At 36.8% G+C, this 20,328-nt stretch overlaps 1 protein-coding gene across 1 annotated transcript in view; it reads left to right on the forward strand.

Annotated features, from left to right (window-relative positions):
- Positions 1-3,593: 3,593 nt before the first annotated feature.
- Positions 3,594-20,328, forward strand: part of DCTN4-p62 (dynactin subunit 4) — a 139,639-nt gene continuing 122,904 nt past the window's right edge. Inside the window, exon 1 of the mRNA XM_018518867.1 lies at positions 3,594-3,720. The gene's annotated coding sequence lies outside the window, so the exon portion shown is untranslated. The remainder of the gene's footprint in view (positions 3,721-20,328) is intronic.

Here is a 20,328-nt window from a genome sequence, read left to right on the forward strand (position 1 = left end):
TCGAAGAACGGAAACTCAGGTGTGAATAGAAAATGCCTACTTGGAAAGAACGATTTTGCTGAAGTATCTAAAAATTTACCTGAATAGATTTGAAAATAATTTTGTTAGACATCAAAATAATTATGTAGGACACTCAGGTTTGTTGTCAGAATATCAAAATCTTTTCCAGCATTGCTCTCTGTGCATGAATTTCCTATACATAATTATTTTGACGGCTTAAAAAATTATTTTTAGATCTACCTAAATTTTTAGATATTTTAGCAAAACCATTCTGTGCATGTCGCAACGCAAAACGTTCACATACCTTTGAAATTTTATTAGTCGACCTCGGTATTTTCATATTCCAAACATTTCTTGAAAAAGTATTATTAATTACTTCATCATGCTACATGTACAATCATATAACTATAAAATTTCTACGGTAATAATTATACGCGTGTAAATGAGCGACGTATTACGTGTTGTAACGTAATTTACGAGCCAATAACATTCGAGCTCTATTGGCTCTCTCGCAAAAATCATGATGGCGTTAATTGTCGATGTGTTAATTAGTGTAATCACCATGACGTGTCCCACGCAAGACAGGTCCACGTCGGATGAGGGCACATGAGTTTTTTCGATCAGCTCGCAAGACTTGGTTTATATAGAAAGAGGAGCCTGTTGATCGGCGTGGGCGGCCTGAGTTTTTAGGTCAAGCCCGAAAGAAGTATCGCTCTTGTGTTCATCGGCCGCGCGTGTTTCGTGTCGGAGCACGTCGCGTGAAAATCTTCTCGGTAAGAAGAACTAAAGATTCATGGAATCACATGCACAAGTGCATGTGTAAGTTACCATGGGTTTCCATCGCTAAGCCCTCCGTATAATCGTTATCAACTCTGAAAGCGCACAGGAAGTGGGTAGTACGAACGCCTAGCAATCGCTCCAGCTCGCGCGCGATCTTGCACGCAACCTAGGTGAACGTGCACGCAGATACGCAATAATTTCCGCGCGGTGGAAGATCGCACGTGGCAAGATCGCGCCACGTGGCGTAATTGGCGTGCGCCCCTGATTTACGAGCGGCGCGGATTAAACGCGATCCGCGCCTTTCGACACCGTTCCGCGTTTACTCATCCGTCGCTTTGCATAATTCCCGACGTGCGCTAGATTACTCGCTCGTGGGAAGGATACGATATCGAGAAAGTTACTGCGATTGTACGCTCTTAACACGAGTAACGACGCTGTAAATAATCTTCGCTACTACGCACGACAATTGTGTATGTAAGGCGATCGAAACAAATTACAATTATTCATTTAATCATAAATCTTCGCATTTATGTATCAAGATCAATCATAGTAGTGATAATAAGTTTATAGTGATAATAATTCAATAACAGCACAAATGCAGTATTTTTCAATGATATATAATATAGAGGAAAGCCCTCTATTATCAGATAGGCGTCTAATATGAGATAGCGGCGTTTCTGCTAAACTAATAAACGTTGTCTATTGGTTCCACGATAAATTTATTGCTCTTGGATTGAAAACTATTTAGTAGAAAGTTTATTATTAAATCATGCCTGTAGTCATTGTAAAAAAAGATTTTAGAATTTGAATGTCTTCAAGTTTCATTGACATGAGGCTTTAAACCTTGTTTATTATTTAATAAATAAATATTTGGCAAAATAAATTCTTCATGTAGTGATAAAGTAAGGTCGTATTAATAGAAAAATATGGGATATGTTGAATCGTTTAATTACAGAAGTTAGATTTGATGATCGTAAAACCATAAGGCGTGGAAATCGTAATATGAGACCCAAGGTATTCCTAGTATGAAATAACCCATGCTCCTATGTTATAATGAAAATCGTTGCCAAAGTATAAATATTATTGTGCAATAATAAAAAAGACAACCGGAATGAACGTCGAGTGCCTATATCTGCGATGCTTGATTGCAACTACTTGAAAACGAGTTCTGGGTATAATCTATCGCATGCTCATTTTTCGCGGACGCTGGCTGTGTTTATTTGTATTTATAGGAACATTAAATAAAATTTTTTAATTGTAATACTGATATACTTTACGTTTTACTATCGATTTCTCGGGGCATATTAGGAGCATAATTTTTTGACTTTGCGATTTGCTCACTTTTTACATTTCTTTAATTTAAAAAAAAAATAAAATTTGAATTGAATTTTATATAACATTATTATAAATTTTTTTCTTTAACTATAACAAAGAAACATTTCTTTAAATCGAAAAAACCTTTCTCTGGATGTAAAAGGTAATATAGGCTAGAGATAAAATCGTCGATTTTCTGTCGCTATTTTTAGAATAATTATGCTGCGCTTTTTTCACTGCAATGGCAGACCAAAGAAAACATCGTTTAGCGAACTTGATTAACTTTTTTTTATCTTGTTCAATCAATAAATTATTTTAACGAGATATATAAGTATTCTTATTAATAGTTTAATGAAATGCATATTTTACCACGTAGACCCGCCATCATTCCTACGTTTTTTTATCCGTCCTCACATATATTTTAGCCGCATTCCGTTATTCATTGCGAGTACTGAAAATCTGTAGTTCACGTTGCATATACTATATATTTTCAATACTCGCAGTGAATAACGAAAGACAGCTTTTGTCTAATGAGATCTCGGTGTACTAATCGGTTCGCGTGATGGCCGATCGGTGTGATTACGATCAACTCCGTTCGCTCCATTGCACCGAGTATCGTTTTCTAATACGCGTCTGTCGTTGCGTATTTTGCAGCATCCGCTCGTTCGACGAGGGTCACTGGTCGTCACGTCATCCAGTATCCGGGGTGTCGAGGATCGTCGAGAAACATCGAGTGGAACACCGCCGTGACGGATTAATTGAGGAAGGTGATCGTGCTTGCCTACGATATTTGTGTAACGGTGGTCCACGTGTGTTCGCCATGACAGAACGTTACTTCTCCAACTTTCCTGCCGTCGGAAATGCATCGCGGTACATCAGGAGGGAATAAATATTGTAAGGTGTCAGGATTGGAAAAACGGGATTAGGTCTCTTTTTACAATTGCCAGGTTACTCCTAGCAGACGAAACTGTATCTTTGAGTTCAGTACACGATAAAGAAGAATATTTGTATCTCTTAACACTAGAAGATCACTGACGATCTATTACAATGACGGTAACTAAATTCGCAAACCATTATGATTATTTCATCTCAACGTTGCCGAAAAACCGTGCTGTGCTCCAGCGTGCTCCGGCTTTTCACGTAGGCACGTGTAGTGCGCGCCGCCAGTTTCCACCTTTACAATTAGAGTGTTTAGAGTGGTGGACCTGTTGTCTGTTGCGCGATAACAGATGTCATCAGTCGCTCCTTTGGCGATCGAAAATTTCGGAATACTTAAAATTATCTTACAATATATAGACAATCGTTCTAAGATGTCTAATCGATTTTATCAGCAATAACATGTCCATCCACGTATCGTAGAATTTCCACACTTTTTACATTATTTGCAAGTATATATCGTCGATGTCTCGAAAGATCGAAACCCATTGGAAGTGCCGATAATGAACATATGGATGACCGTTCTGAGATGTCTAATCGATTTCGTTGGCAGTAATGTGCCGAATCGTACGACTTTCTCGCGAGTGTGTCGTCGATGCATAGAGAAACGGCATCAAGAATCGTTAGAGGGATCGCTGATGGAGACCTCCATGGAAAGAGAGATAATCACTGCTTGTCTACAATAATTGGGTGAGTGATAAATTTCTCAATTATTTCTCGCACTTTTTTATCGTGATGTACGGAGAAAGGATAAAGCTAATATATTATAAGAACTCATGTTACTCATGTTACCGAACGCATGAAATGCGTTGGCGTTACAAAACTATTATATATCCCAGAATGAATAACGTTTTTCAAAATAATTTATCGTCGCGTTATCGCACCGCGGCACCCTGTGATTCTCTTTGACGCGCTGGATCGACGGGTAGATCGCAATGCTCGAGCTAGGAGAGGTCAGACTCGAGAGGAGAGATTGAGTTACCAAGATAATCGGATGCACGCCCATTCGCACGACCACGCATCCCGATATCTTTTAGGCGCGGTTCACAACGCGAAAGCTGAATTCCTCCTCTCGAGATACCCTTCGTCGATGACCCCGAGTACCGACACCGCGCCTCTTCGGTAGGACAGAAGTTTTAAGAAGATCCCAGGCTACTTTGTTTACATCGCGTCGATGGCCGATCGATGGCCGTTGCATCAGCGTGAAATACACTCCGCGGACGCTGATGAGATGATCATTAAAGATAATCAACACCGCTACTGAGGAAACGATTGATTTCTTCAATTCACACGTAAGAAATAAGCACCCAGATAGACTTGTATAATCACGATATGCACAAATTAATTTACTGAAAATTTAGAACAATTTTATGATCATTTATGACATTATAAAAGCAAAAATGTTTATATTAAAGTAAATATAAAATTTAGGTTATTTGAATGATTAAATTTTTTGTTATAGAATTACAAAAACATATGTACGAAAATATATCTTCAGATTTATAATATTCTTTTTTCGATATCACTATATGAAATATTTACATCATGCATAATTAAATGAAATACATCATATAATGATGCACATTTACAATTATCATGTGATGCTATAGAAAGCTTAAATAATTTTTAATTTTTTCTTTATTTTATGCCGCATAAAGTACGATAAATATACTGTAAAATTTAGGTAAACAGATGTTGATCTTGATGCACTGAATCTTGTTAAAAGAATTTGTAATCCTGATGTGATATCAGAAAGCATAAATGATTTGTAAACTTTTATTTATTTCATGCCGCATAAAGTAAGATATATATACTGTAAAATTTGGGTAAACAAATGTCGATTTTGATGTACCGAATTGTGTTGAAATTCGTAATCCTGATATGATGTCATACCAGGTATGTAAATATGAAACCGGAATTTTTTAATAGAAAATACACGTTTATTGCATGAAAATGATAAAAAATATTTTATTCGAAGTATTGCCCATCACTAGCTATACATTTTTCCCACCTGTCTGACAATTTGTGGATGCCACACCAAAAAAATTATTGCTCTTTTGAGCCAAACTAGTCATCTAGCCATTTTCGTACATCTTCGTAAGAAGTGAAGTGGCAGTAAATATAAATGATTTGTAAATTTTTCCTTATTTTACGCCGCATAAAGTAAGATAACTATAATTTTTACCAATATCAGAAAATACGGTACTAAAAAATTCTGAAAAAAATCTAAAAAAATTCTCAATTCTATAAAAAGAAAATAAATAATTGTTGTCTCTTGCTATTTTTTCGTAAAGTTAATAATACTTGAGTAAAAAATTATTGAAAACAAACATTCGGTGATTTTTAATAATTAATATCTTGTTAACTATTGCGAAAATTGTAAAATAGTAGAGGACTTTTCGTCTCACAATCAGTTTAATCCGCTCTACCTGCTTACGGGTGTTGTCAGGAGTTATCAGACACCCTATATATACATACATGCATATTACACACATATATGATCGGTACGAATGTCAAAATAAAATTCAATATATGCCAAATTTAAAAGTGTTCAGACAAGCGTGCGATTAGCTCAACGTTAGCGTTGGTAGGCTACCACCCCAAAGATCTTAGGTTCAAATCCCGTCGATACTCTATGCGTTTTCAAGAATATTTATAATTATGTTAATTATAAGAATTTGCATATACATAAAAATAACTAATAAACTTAATTAATAAATATATATTCTGAAAATAAAAAAACAAGTTATAATTAATTTTTTTTTCGTTAAAATATTCCCAATAGACAAACACATATACTTTACAGCAACTTCATGTTTATCTTAGAATCATCCAATGCTTCATAGATGAGCCGATTGTGATTCGAAATATTGCAGCAACATTTAGTAAACGAAATATCATGATGCAAATATGATGTAAATATGAGACACTAAGAATCAGATTTTTGTTTCTCATATTTACATTATATTTGCATCATGATATTTCGTTTTCTGATCTACTAAATACAATATTTGGAATCACAATCGGCTCATCTATGAAGCATTTGATAATCGAATAAAACGTAAAGTTGCAGTAAAATTGATGTACATCTGTCTATCTGGGCAGTGTTAATTTTTTTAGCTTACATAACGGAAGGGACATTACTAAAATAATATAAACGGAAAATTTCATGTATATTGTAGACGATTAATGTATATTTTTCTAATGTAATTGTATTTTTTTAATATATCAACGATTAACTTTTAAGTGAAGAGGTGAGATGTTTACAGCATCCAGTTTTCTTTAAAAATTTGTTCTGGAAAAGGAAAATAAAAAAAAATATTACCCAGATGAATAAATGGCTTACTATAATTCAGCAAATGTAAACTAACAGTAACATATTAATGTTAATTTCCCACTCAACAATATAAATGTAAATATAACATATTACATATGTTATGCATAATAGCTGTATTGCTGAATGAGAATTTATAACATTGATGTAATATCACTAGTTGACATTTGCTATGGAAAGTTCATTGTTTTTACATTCCTCTATCTTATAAAAATATAATTAGATATATAATTATAACATAATATACTAGTAAAAAATATAATTATAAAATTAAAAAGATTAAATAAATTTGTAAATGTTAATTTTTAATGTTTATTTTTTGTAACATAAAGATAACATACCTAAACTGCAACATTATTTGGATCGGTATTTATTATTTCGTGCTTTGAAACGATTTAATAATCAATTTTGAATTTTAATTTAAAAAAAAAACAATTAAATTATGAACTAGCTAAGATTTTAGTCAAATGTATACTTTCGATCTGCGGCATTAACGATTCTGGTTGAATTCCAGAGGTTTTGATATCTTGATCCCTTTCGATCCGCGAATACCTCTCGAAAGATTCCGACTATGAATTCGAAGAGATCTATAGAGATCTTCGCGCGGCTGAGGCGGTGGTTATGAAACGCGACGGGGGCAGATGGGCTCGGCAGCATACAAAAGCGATAAATCAACGTAATAAGTCGGACCTCGGGAGAAACATCGAGTCCATAAAGATGTTGGTTTAGGACACACACGCATTTCCGAGGCGTGCCCCTCGCGGCATCGCGGCTCCCTCTCGCCCGCTTAGAAAATCATGAATCGCCTCGATCTCGATCCGAGAGTCGGGGCACACCCGCGTGTCGTGGGATCTAATAAAGAGAAAGATATAGCCGGTACTCGTGTTTTCTCTGTATATATAAAAATGTTTTGCTTCAGCTCTCATTTAGGACGACCGTCAAAGCGCGAGATAATAAACACCGATCCATGAGATGTCAGCTGAAGTATGTGCGAATTTAGGCACGTAATCTATGTTACTAAAAATAAACGGTAGAAAGTTTATTTAATTATCGATAAAAGCAGAGTAATTAACACGGAAGGAACGAAACCTTACTAAAGTATTATATTTAAAAATTTGTACATAGATACAAATCTAAAAATAATTATATATAACATTCTAGCTTGAGCATCTTACATAATTAAATTGATAGTCGAACAAATTTATTTTCAGATCTGCATCTAGTTAAATTTTTAGATACTTCAGCAAAACCGTTCTTTGCATGTATATATTCATGAAATTTTCCGTATATATTGTATCATTTAGAAATAATACAAAATAAAATATAAAAATATTATATCATTATAATTAAAACAATTTTTAATGCTGCAATTTGTATACGTATCTGTATTACTTTTATTTATAATAACGTATCGTTTACGAATTAATGGCTTACTTTTACTCCGATGAGGAAACACCAAGTATTTTGCCTTTGCTCCTCGTTCTCCTACACGAAGATTCGATTTGGATCTCTCGAAGCTTCCTCCTCTCCTTCCGAGAACGGAGGAAGTCGAATGTCGGGGGAAGAACCGAAAGATTAAAGGGCGGAGTTAATGGCTCAATTAGCGCGGCTGGCAGGCAGCAAAACACGGAATGGAACTCGGACGGAAAAACTCACGCGGCGGCTAGAAACTCTCGAATTTCACGCGCGGGAAAATCTGATGGATTTTTTAAAAATCTTCGAATATCTCTCGTCAGAAGAGACAATAAACCTCTCTTTAGATAATTGCTATCGTTTTACAAGCTACTTAAATTATATTCTAAAATAATATCTTGTATAGAAAGAGCAATTTTGTTGAAATAAAATTTTAGCTAAGATATACGGATCTGGAAATAATTTTGTTGGATCATCAAAATAATTACATAAGAAACTCAAGCATGATGAGCAATAATGCAAAAAGTTTTGTCATTCTAGTAATTGTAGTTTGAGCATCATACATAATTATTTTGATTCAACGATTAAATTATTTTCAGATCCGTATCTAAATTAAATCAGATTCTGTATCTAAATTAAATGAAAAATATTTCAGCAAAATCGTCCTTTACGTGTGAGTTTTTTAATCGCCATATACACATATATTTTGATAATATAATAAATGTTTTTCAATACATAATATGTGGCTAAAACCTCTCTTTCGGAAAGGATACTTGTACTCTATCCACATATTAATATTCGTCGTAAAATATTAATGATTGTTTGCGACATTATTCAGAAGAAACCCGAAGCGCTAATAAAACGTGTAGCAGGACGTTCGCATTTTTCTATCTGGCGAATAAACGCACGATGGTTGGACGATAACTCCAAAGTTTATCGTCCGAGAATATCATCGTTCCAGGCAACGCCGATTTTCGCCACGAAATTGCTTGGCTACTCGACTTTAGCCGGGTTTATGGGTTTGACGTAGGCGCCGCGCGCTCGTTGGCAGAGAAAGAAAAGATCAGTGCCATTTGTACGATAGCATGGTGCGATCCTGCTCGCAGAAAGCCGATCTTAACGGTCTCGCGCCCCGGCGAATCGATGATAAAATCGAAGAACGACGTCCTCGCACCCGTCGGCGGCTGGCATTAAAGTCAATCGAGGGGTTCGGCTTTATAGTTTCCGCGGCACGGATACCTGGTACAACGAAAAAGAAAGTCTAACTGGAAAACCATGTCCGCCGCCTCTATCAGCTGTCATTACGCGTCGTTAACTTGACAGTGGACAGAAAGTCAACGGCGGCGTTCGACCCGACGCGCGGACGGATCTATATGGTCGACCTATACAGGGATTACCAGTCGGTTGGTGCTCATCGCGGATAGAGTGGTTATCTTTATGCCGTTTCTAAGAAGATTCTCGCCTTCCCTCTCGCCATCTCCGTGTTTCTCTCCGCGCTTTTCGTTTCACGCTTTGGTAACCGCGCGCGTTCGCTCATCTCGCTCTCTCCAGGATCGATCAAACCAACCTGCGTACAAATTTTTTTTTTGATATCCAATGATTATGTGTCGTTTATATAATGTGTATCTCGACAAACTTGAAACCTTTCCAATTAAATGAAATTACACGAAAATTCAAAAATGTATGTCTTAAGATAGAATATTATATAATCGTTTCAGTGATCTGTATACACTGTTAAATATCAAATACCTAATTTAAGTTAAAACAAATTGTATTTTCAATAACAAAAATTTGTCCAAAAATGAATTAAATTTGATTCAAAGCTGCATACATTAATATGAACATTGTTTACTTTAAAACAAACTTCAAAAATTAATTGATTTCCATTTTGACACACACTAACAAGATATCATTTTAATGTCAAGAAAGATGATTACCATTGCTCTTTTGATAGCTAACAGTGTATAATTAGTATAATTATACACTAACTATATATAAATAATAAATCCTATTGCATAGATCAAATATGTAGATGTGACAAATAGATAAGTGGATAAAAATAAAACAGTCAAAAGATGTGGAAATGACAAGTCATTCCCGTGCGAATTATCTTACCTCACTAAACCGGCATAATGGTACGCGCCCGAATTCGGATAATCCCGGACAGTGTGTTCTACAGGAGATACGTTAATCTGTCGCTTGTAATCCCGTACCTTCGTCGAAGGGACCCGCCATGGTACAAGCTCGACAATCGGATTAAGCCCGCGGATGAGAGAAGCAGCAGAGATGCCGCGGCGTCTTCGACCGGACGCGACTCTCGATCGAGAGGGCGCGGTTTACACACGTTTTATACATAATACATTTAAATGGTCAGATATTCGAGATGTGTTGCTCTCCTACGCACGCACGCACGGGAACCCTCTACCGGGCCATTCTCCCGGACTCTCGAAGAAGAGATCCCGAAGTGGTAAATTCTCGAACAGCATAACACCGCCACCGTGCGTTTGTTTGGACAAGAGCATTATGAGATTTTATGCGAGCCACGCGTGCTTCGTCGACTTACAACGTTGTTTATGCACCCAGCGGCACACCTCGCGCCTGCCCTGCCTGCCTCCTCCTCCGTTTCCTTCTTCGAAAAGAATAGTCCACCATACACTGTCAGTTCGTTCTCCGATCCACCCTTGCTTTCCTGCGTTGCACACGGTACGTTTTTCTCGTCCCTATCTTTCTTTAAAAAAACCTCAACGACTTTAATACAAAGTGTTACGGAAATCAGAGCGCGTTGTTATCTCAGAAAATGCTAATCATGGTTTTCTTTACACTCGACGAAATACCGTGGGAGCCATGCAAACAAACCGGACTCTAAAAATATCCTAATATATCGCGAAAGGAAATAGGTACTCGAAACAACGACAGATCAATAATATCATATCTCTCTGTGTTATCGGAAATACTATCTCATTTTACGTAACTCATTTATTTCTGAACATATATTTGATACTCTGATTCAATATAATACAATTAATATATTATTAGATCATTCCAGGAACAATTCATTTCAGTATTAAGTATAAAAAATTCATTAATTTTTTTATCAATATTGCTCGCCGTACAATGGCAGCGACGAATAAACTGTTGATAGCATCGTTATCTCTCGCCTTCGGTGAATCTTTTGTCTCATCGATACGTGTACAGTTCATCGCGAGAACGAAAAGCACACACGTTAGCGATAATGAATATTTATTTGGACGAAACGAGCCGCGAGAATCTTTTGACGCACCGCAATCTCGGTGGGGAGACATACGCCAACTCAGTTGAAGCAGACAAAACAAACCCGTCTTATCAATGAGTACCATCGCCTAATTGTCTCATTAAAGCGATTAGCCTCTGAACGAGTCATCCTAGCTAGGGGTACGTTTCTCACGGGTGGCATTATTTGCTACTGCGTAACTTCTAATAACAGATTCTATTTCTCTCATTAAGATTATAAATTTATTGACAATACATACATTTATTTCTAAAATCATAAAAATGTACAAAAAGAACGATTTTACTGAAAGGTCTAAAACTCTGTTAGATACAGATCTGAAAATAATTTTATTGAACCATCAGAATAATTAAGTAGGAAATTCAAGCATGACGAGCAATGCTGCAACAAGTTTTTATATTTTATCAACTAATTTAAATGTCTTACATAATTAATTTGATAGTTCAATAAAATGACTTCCAGATTAATATTAAGCTAAATTCTTGGATACTTGAGTAAAACTATTCTTTTCGTATAGCTTTGTTTGCGTACAAAATTCCGCCCTCTCGCGTACGTACACGCGTATTCGTGTTACTGCAGCGAGCCGGGGTTGTATGCGAGCTTGCAGTACGCTATCGCGACGTATCGTATCGTATCGTACCTGGGTATCGTATGTCTCCTGCAGGTCGAGGCTCCTGGCACAAAACGTGGGTAGCGGCGTTATGAATGCGTGGAATTTATCAATGGACGGCGGCCAATGATAAATCGCACATGCAATGCGTATCCGCGAGACGGTCGGCATCGCTGGCTCTCTATTCGTGTGAAAGAGGCGCGGAAGAAGGAGGCGAGAGATGCGCAACAGCCTCCTGGAGCTGGAAGGGAATGTCTTCCTTCGACGAGTTCCTACCGTGTGCATCGCGACGCCGCGCGCTGACAAATCGCTCTCCTGTTTTTACGCGCATCCGTACATTGCCGCGCAGCCGGCGGCGTACTTGAGATCGCGTACGTCCGTCCAATTGTGTTTACGCCGTGATGCGAGCACCGAGAAATTATTCGAGGGTGGAACGATTGGACGTAGAGAAAAGCGGATTTCGATACTGTACAGGGTGTTTTCAAATTCGCGCCCGCGAAGTACAAGACGTCATACTTAACGCTAAGAGAAACAATTTTTTCCTTTTGCAAAATTGCGTCTGACAAGTAGTTTTTACAGGAGAGCAGGTTGAAGTTGTACGAGTAACCGCAATTATTTGTCGAATGTAATTTTATTACAGGAAAAAGTTGTTTTAGCACAAAAAACAACTTTTTCCTTTAGTAAAATTGCGTCCGATAAGTAGTTTTTGCAAGAGAGCAGGTTGAAGTCAACATATAAGCGCAAAAATTATTTATCGGACGCAATTTCGTTAAAGGAAAAAATTATTCGTTTTAGCATAAAGTATCACGTACTTCGCGGGCGTGAATTTGAAAACACCCCGTATAGTTTCAATACTATACCGTACATGAACGTATACCTTTATATTGACTCGGCTTTTCATTTTCTGATTAACTTCTAATTAAACTTAACCTAATGATAATGTAAAAGTTGTATTTTTTTAACTATCAATCAATTAAACTGGCGGTATTGTAGCAGAGGTGGTATCGTTACAGAATAACTTTTAAAATTACTATACTACAAAATAATCAGTTTAGTAATTAATCATAGCTAGAAAAACAATTTTTACTTTATTATCAAATTAAGTGAAGTCTAAACTACAGATTAAATAGAAAATGAAAAATCGGATTTAAGAGACCTATGGGCAGCCTGACTTATACCGTAATCCAAGGTTATAGGTCTAGCCATCAGAACCTGTTTACACCGGAGATATCCTATAGTATAACAGAGATACACCAAGTGTCACGTGATCGCGATATTATGATAATGCTTATAATGTTATGATAGCGTTGATTATTGTGTCATTTTGTTTGGATAGACGTAAAACAAGAACAGAATATCATAGATAAAAGATTTTCACTCCAGCCAATCAGCAAATCTCACGATCACGTAACTTTTGACGCATCTGTGTTTTACTGTGACTGCGTTTCATTTGACGTTTGTAAAATTCTTGGAATCATTTTATCCTTGTTGTTTATCAAGTGTTAAACAAAGCTGGCGAGTATGAGCACCAAATGAACGCATTTTAGAATCTCTGGTTTACACCGTAAAGAATTTTTGCAGTTTTAGCACCGTTTATCGGTTACATCTTTAACTGTTACGCTTTTTATACCCTAGAGAGAAAATTAGCAAATCTTTAGGTAACACGCGTTTATATACAAGTTACTAGCTGTCTATATTTTAGTCCCCAAAAAGCGAAGCTTGATTTAAAGCCAAGTTAGGTCATCTACCAAGTGTTTACAACAGGGATCTAAATATTGAAAGTCGGAGTTTGTGTTATAAGTCGCGATCTAAATGCACGGTGTGAATATAGTAGAGTCCGACCGAAACTTTTACCGAAACTGAAAACGAACACTCATTACGTGTTAGTTTCGACTGAAACCATGTATATATAGCTGTTGTTCATAAATATTAATTTTAATATGTGCATAATATTATTGGTTCAATAATTAAATTATGATATTTATGAAGAAGAAGTACTTATATTCTTTAGCCAAAATTGACACAACCGAAATTTCTGTTTTCGATTTCGGCCGAAATTTAATTACTGTCTCAATAAATGGCATTTATGAAGAAAACGTATCATGCCTATACATATGATCTTTATAGTGTGGCGACTCGCCACTAGAGGTCCACGGGACTCACTCGATTCGCGTAAGCACCGCGCCGCGCGAATTCCCTTTAAATAGAATATCATTCTGGATTCATTCCAGGCGTCTAAGGCAAGTCCCACACTACATCGCCTTACTGATGAGTCTAGTAATGTGGGACCAGGACGAAACGCTGCGGCCGACCACAAAACTTCGAGTCAGGCCTCCTTAGTGGACATTTCCACAATAGAATTCTTATTTTTTAATTTTGGTTTCGGTTTCGGTTGAAATTGACATGTAACCGAGTGTTTCGGTTCAGTTTCGGCAAAAGTTTCGGACTCTAGAATATAACCAGTGCCTTTTCAGACTTTCAGTATTACAATCCGGGCGAAAGTAGAATCGCTCAAAGTATTCGTTAGATAAGCGAAGAAAGAACGTATTCATTTCACGACGAACATTCGAATTGCATCGAGCAATCCCACCCGCTCGTTCGTGTCAAAGTGAAATCCGAACGAGCGAGTATGCAAAAGTAACATCGCGCGACAAGCGGAACGAGAAGTGTCGCGACAACACTTCACGCACCTCGACGAGCGTATTTTCGATAAGCCGAAAGCGCGAATCGCGCCTTATAAGCGAGCGAATTAAAGAGCGAGCCCGTGAGAAACGTTTCTCCACGCATTCGTATCCCCAAGACGGCGAACGTATTTCGATAAAGCGAAGTTCAAGGATTCACGACGTGCCAACGAATTAAGAGGTGCGTCTCGCCGCGCCGCGCGCCGTCGCGAGGAATTTACGCCGATAAAGCGCACGTAAGTAAAAAATAAAGGACTTGTGATATTTTACGCACGTGATCCGATCTGGACGGATCCTCGTCGGCGATGCTGCTCACGAGAGAACCTCAGCGAATACCAGCATGTCTGGTAGCTCGTGCGTCTCGTTTGTTTTCCACGACGCGGGACAACAGCCCGCATCTTCGCCAGTTCCCTTCCGTTCCCAACCATTCCGCGACGGCCCACGCGATGAAGAGATTCATAAACGGGACGCGAGGTGATCTTGTTGCATTGTTTGTGTCCCGTTTTCAAGTAGAACGAGATCTTCCTCCCACGATCGGTGCGTGGGGTCAGCGGTGACGCTTCGGTCGTGATTACGATAAAAACTTACGATAAGAACGTGGTCTCTTCAATACTCGAATTCGCGCGCTGTGTCTTTTATTCGATTTCAGGGTGTCGTTATCAGCAGGGTGTTGTCAAAGCGAATCGAGTTGTCTTACCGAGATACTATCTCGTTTGTTCGACGATGCATTAACTAGCGGAATAAGCGTTTACCGTGTCGAAACGTCAGACGCGGCTCGTCAGCGGAGGCGCGCGATGACGCCGATGTGGAACCGACGATGTCGTTCGTTGTGACGGAGCGAAACGCCCGAAGGCAAAAATACACGGTGTGTCTCGCATCCTCGTAAAGAGACGAAAATATCTGTTCAAGACAGCGAGAGGAAAGCAGGGGCGAGATACGGCGCCCGGCGCGCACCATATACTTTACATCCGCCATCGTTTCTCTATCCTTTCTCATCCCAACAAGCACCACGGAAGTTTCGATAGACTCGCGAATGGTCCACGTTTATTGTTAGAGATGGAATTGAGAATATCATAAATTGAAAATTGACGGGAATGTTCAAAACTTTTACCAGCATTATGAGAAGTAATATTAATATTTATCAAAATAATTGTCTAATGATAAAATAATATTAACACTTAGATAGGTGGTTTAAAAATAAGCAAGTTAGTAACTGGAGTACTCAGAACACTCTAAAATAATTGTATTTTTTTAGTTATATTTTTTTACTAATATGCTATTGAATTTATAATGTCAAATTATAAATTATACTTAATTTGAGTTTTAATCATTTCTATAAGTCGCCACTTCTCTTATTCAATATGTCGTTAATTTAACTAAACCAATAGAGTTAAACAATTTAACTCAAAGAGGTATTAAATTCTTTTATTCAAATTTGGTTTATTATTTACTAAGTATACATTAATATGGATTTACAAGCATACATTAATATGGATGTTGTTTACATCGAAGAAATTAACCACAGAAATAGATTGATATACATTTTGACATATATGGAAATTAAAAAGAACAAAATGTTATTTAACTCAAGAGATTGGATTACCATTGCTCTTTTGATATCTGATACAGTATATATTAATATTATGTTACAAATAAATTTATTATTAATTATTATTAATTATATCCTTATAAGACAGTGTATGAGAGAGTGTAATAATTTTTTAAATTTATAAAAATAATTTTACTGTAAGATTTAAAAACACTATATGTGGACACGTATTATAAAACTGTTTAGAATGGATTTTGATTGGAAGTATTCTGTTTTCCCTAAAGAATACATAGAAATCTAAAGAATAATTGAATAATTCCGAATAATTTCATAATACGTGCCCTGGGTTGCAGTGGCCATTCCATTTACTTATTTACAGGTTAATAATAAAATATACAAACTAATTAGTAAGTGATAAAAATATTAAAAATCTGCCATCAATGGAATTTCATGAAATAAAACAATTCCTAATCGAAACATTACTCAATATATCGAAATCTTCATTTCGCTAGCACATCCGGTTTATGCAAGCAACGAACCATGTAATAGTCGTAAGATTTAATTGCGTCGCTCTATGATTGAGAGTTCTAGCTATGCTTTTCAATATCTGTGAAAAATTGCGATACAAACGTATAGCAATTAAGTAAATTATAAGGTACCGACAGCAATGATACGTCCAACGATATTAGTAATTCTGTTTCTTATTTTTTACGTTCTTTTCTTATAGTCACCAAACTGTATACACTTTTCACTTATCATAGACATGAAAACTGTGGGATAAGAAAGAATTTTTTCTTTTAACGAAATTTCATTTTTAACTATTTACTGATCGTTTATATGCAGACAAGTCCAGATGAACGCATCGGTCACGCAGTATCGATTTTCACTGTAGTCTGGTATACTGACATGTTCACCAGAAACGCACGTGCGCTACTTGTCCGATCTGTCACATAACTCGAGTTGGCTTTATGACATGACAACGTCGCGTTCGCCGTAAAACCGCGAATCCTCGTAAAGCCGCATCTCCTTCGTCGTGAATTAGACTCGCGTGGCGCGATTTTCTCCGACGAGTGTCTCCTTTTTTTTCTCTCTTCCTGTTTTTTCTTCGTTTTTTTAAATTTTCATTCTCTACACCGGTTCACGCCGACATCACCATTCGTTTAGCTGCGCGCACGCTTACAGCGACCGCGACGAAGCCGACGCGATTCGCTCTTCGGCCTCCTACTGCGAGCTTCAAGATCGTGGCACGAATAAAGAAAGCGGATGAACAAAGGACGTGGCGAGAGACCCGATAATCGGTGCATCTCCTCGTGAGAACCGCGAAATTGGTACCGCTGGATTAAGTTCCTCTTTCATTCTATAATCCCTCAAAATTTTTCGTATGCAAAACTCAAATGAATAATCTAACATATCTAGTCTTGAGAGATTTATATTTACCAAATAAATAACACACAGACTTGGAAATATCGTTTGGATACAAGGAAAGAACGGTTTTGCTGAAGTATTTAAAAATTTTGTTATAGGCAAAAATCTGAAAATAATTTTGTTGGGCCATCAAAATAATTAGGTACGTTGCTGAAGCATAACAAGTAATGTTACAAAATATTTTGACATTCTAACAACAATCTTGAATCCTACATAATCATTCTGATGATTCAACAAAATTTGTATATTTTATTATATATTACTGTATATCTTTAGATATCTTTTTAAATTGTTTCAACTTTGTTAGTTATTCATTTAGATATATATATTTATAATTTTATCTTCCTGAAATACTTTCTCAATCTTTTCAAGAAAATCATTCACGCATATTTAAAAGATTAATTTTTGTTTGTTTTATTATGCGTATATATGATGACTAGTGCAGTAATAATAAATGGACGTTTATCTTGTTATTGTACTCGAATTTACGAACATGACTATTTACACTCTGCTTTGTTACACGTAAACAAATTTAGGCAATTCCGTAAACGGATCAAGCGTAATTCTGCGCGGATAATAATCGGTACAATTATATAGATCAATATTCTATGCGCGATCACGCGCAATTTCGCGTCCCCCAATAAAATTGTCAACCGACCGGGATTTATTACTGGCTCGCGCTCTACTACCTGTCCCTCCTTATCGATACGATATTGCGGATGATCGAGAGGGTGGCAACTGTTGCAATTAAATGCTTAATTGGACCGACATACTGGAACTCCAATGATTGCCGTCCCGGAACACCTGCTACGGTTGCTGGCTGATTTAATGCTGTGGAAGAATCAACGTTAAGTTTTACAACACTCTTAATGCACCTGTTTTTTTTTCTCTCTCTCTTTCTCTCTATCGTCTCCGTTAGAATATTCATGTTGTCCGAGATGTTCGAGATTAAGCGACCAACTTTTTGCATAATTGTCACTTTAATTGCGCATTATTAATTGACTACCGGAGTCAGTGAAGTGTAACGTCAATTAACCGCGATATCCGTGATATCAACATCGAGAAGAGAGAGCGCATTAAATAAAAATCATAGAAACATTATTGTGTGTAACAAATATACGTTGCAAACGATTTTGTTACTTGTGTTTCATATTCGATCTGAAAGTATTCGTGAAAGTATTCCGTGTCCCTCAGGAACAACATAGTACTTGAGATCGAGAATAATGGTGCAGCCTCTATTAGCCTTTCGACGGGGCACCGCAATTCCACGGTGAAAATGAAGCGCTGAAAGGACGGAAACCGCGGCTTTGTTCGGTCCGCGTCGAAGCGTCTAATTATTGCGTCGCTCGCCGCGCCACTCCGTTTCCACGTCCGAGAATGCCTAGCCTCGACGAGAGAGTCGGAGGAGGTAATCTCGTTGCGTGCAATCGCGTGTCGTGTTCGCGGAACGTGAAAACGTGCGAAGAGGGTTTAATTAACTCGATTAAGACGTTAAGCGGCTATTCCACCGGTAACGTGATTCTCCACCGCGAGATCCTTTCGCCTCTGATTCGATACTTAAAGCGTCGCTTGCTTTCCGATCAACGCTGTTTCTCTCATCGAAAACCTTGTTAACGCTTCTCTCGCGTCACAACTTGCACAACGTACTACTCGCTCTGATCGTGTATATAAATATAAATAAAATCATTGATTACGCTGTTTTCATTAAGCGCAATCATGTTACGTAAAATGTAACATAAGTTCATTTGCGTCGGTGTGCTTCATATTCTTGCACGTGCAAATTATAGGTGATTACGCATAAATCAATGTCTTTTCACTCGCACAGAACAGCTGGGAGATTATGAGTGAACTAATTATTAACAAAGTCTAATTGAAATTGTGCGAACCAATATTACAAGCCTCCTGCTTCTTGCGAAAGGGTAACGTGTAATGGCATGCAAATTCCTAAACCTTAATTCTAATCGTTGGCATTGTGCGTCGAGTTGAAAACTCGTGTGCACTCGGTGGCTATATCGCGTATCTTGATCCATATCTAGTGACTTTGTATTCTATTTAAATAGGAAGGAAAAATTACGATCACAATGAATAACTCCGAATAGCAAATACAAGCAACTCCATGGATATGTGAGACAAAATGCACAGATTAATTCTTTTATAATGAATATGCATGGAAAGAACAATTTTGCTGAAGTCTTAAAAAATTTAACTAGATACAGATCTCTGAAAATAATTTTGTCGGACTATCAAAATAATTACGTAGGACGCTAAAGCAATGCTGCAAAAAGTTTTGGTATTCTAGCGACCAGCGTGCGTCCTACATAATTATTTTGATCATTTACATTGAGAGAAAAATACAATAAATTTTAATAAATAATTGTTTAAATAGTATTAATATATCATTTATTTATAAAATAAATATTTGCTAAGTAAAAAATATAATAGTTAAATCAAATTAATGTATCAAATAAATGTTTACATTTAATAAATATTCAACTGACACAATTCGAACAAATATTTCTTAAAATTTAATATATTTTTGTAACAAAACTACTTTCAGATCTGTATCTAGCTAAATTTTTAGATACTTTTGGAAAAACCACTCTTTCCTTGAGTTAAATCGAAATTTTCGCTATAACGTTCATGATGTTTAATCCTTTAATAGCAAGATGGATATTTAAATATCCAGAATAAGATTAACCCGATACTCTGTTCATTTCTAATCTAACCAATGTACAAAATATGTAAAAGATGTTAAATAATGCGTGCTTACTATTATACCGTTTAACATTTTCTACATTGGTAGAAATGGACATTGGAGAGTTAAAGTATCACTGGCTTTCATCTGAATGTTTTTGAAGATTTTCCTAACGTTCAAAAAGATGCTGGAATTCGACATCAAGTTTGTGCTAATACTCTCAATATATTTCCTTGATTACTATTCGCTTTTGACACTCGGAGCATCTCACATACAGCCGATTTAAAATGAATAAGAAGAAAAACTCACGAGTGATGTGGCGG

This window comes from Trachymyrmex cornetzi, unplaced genomic scaffold (genome assembly GCF_001594075.2).
Source record: "Trachymyrmex cornetzi isolate Tcor2-1 unplaced genomic scaffold, Tcor1.1 scaffold797, whole genome shotgun sequence".
Lineage (NCBI taxonomy): Eukaryota > Metazoa > Arthropoda > Insecta > Hymenoptera > Formicidae > Trachymyrmex > Trachymyrmex cornetzi.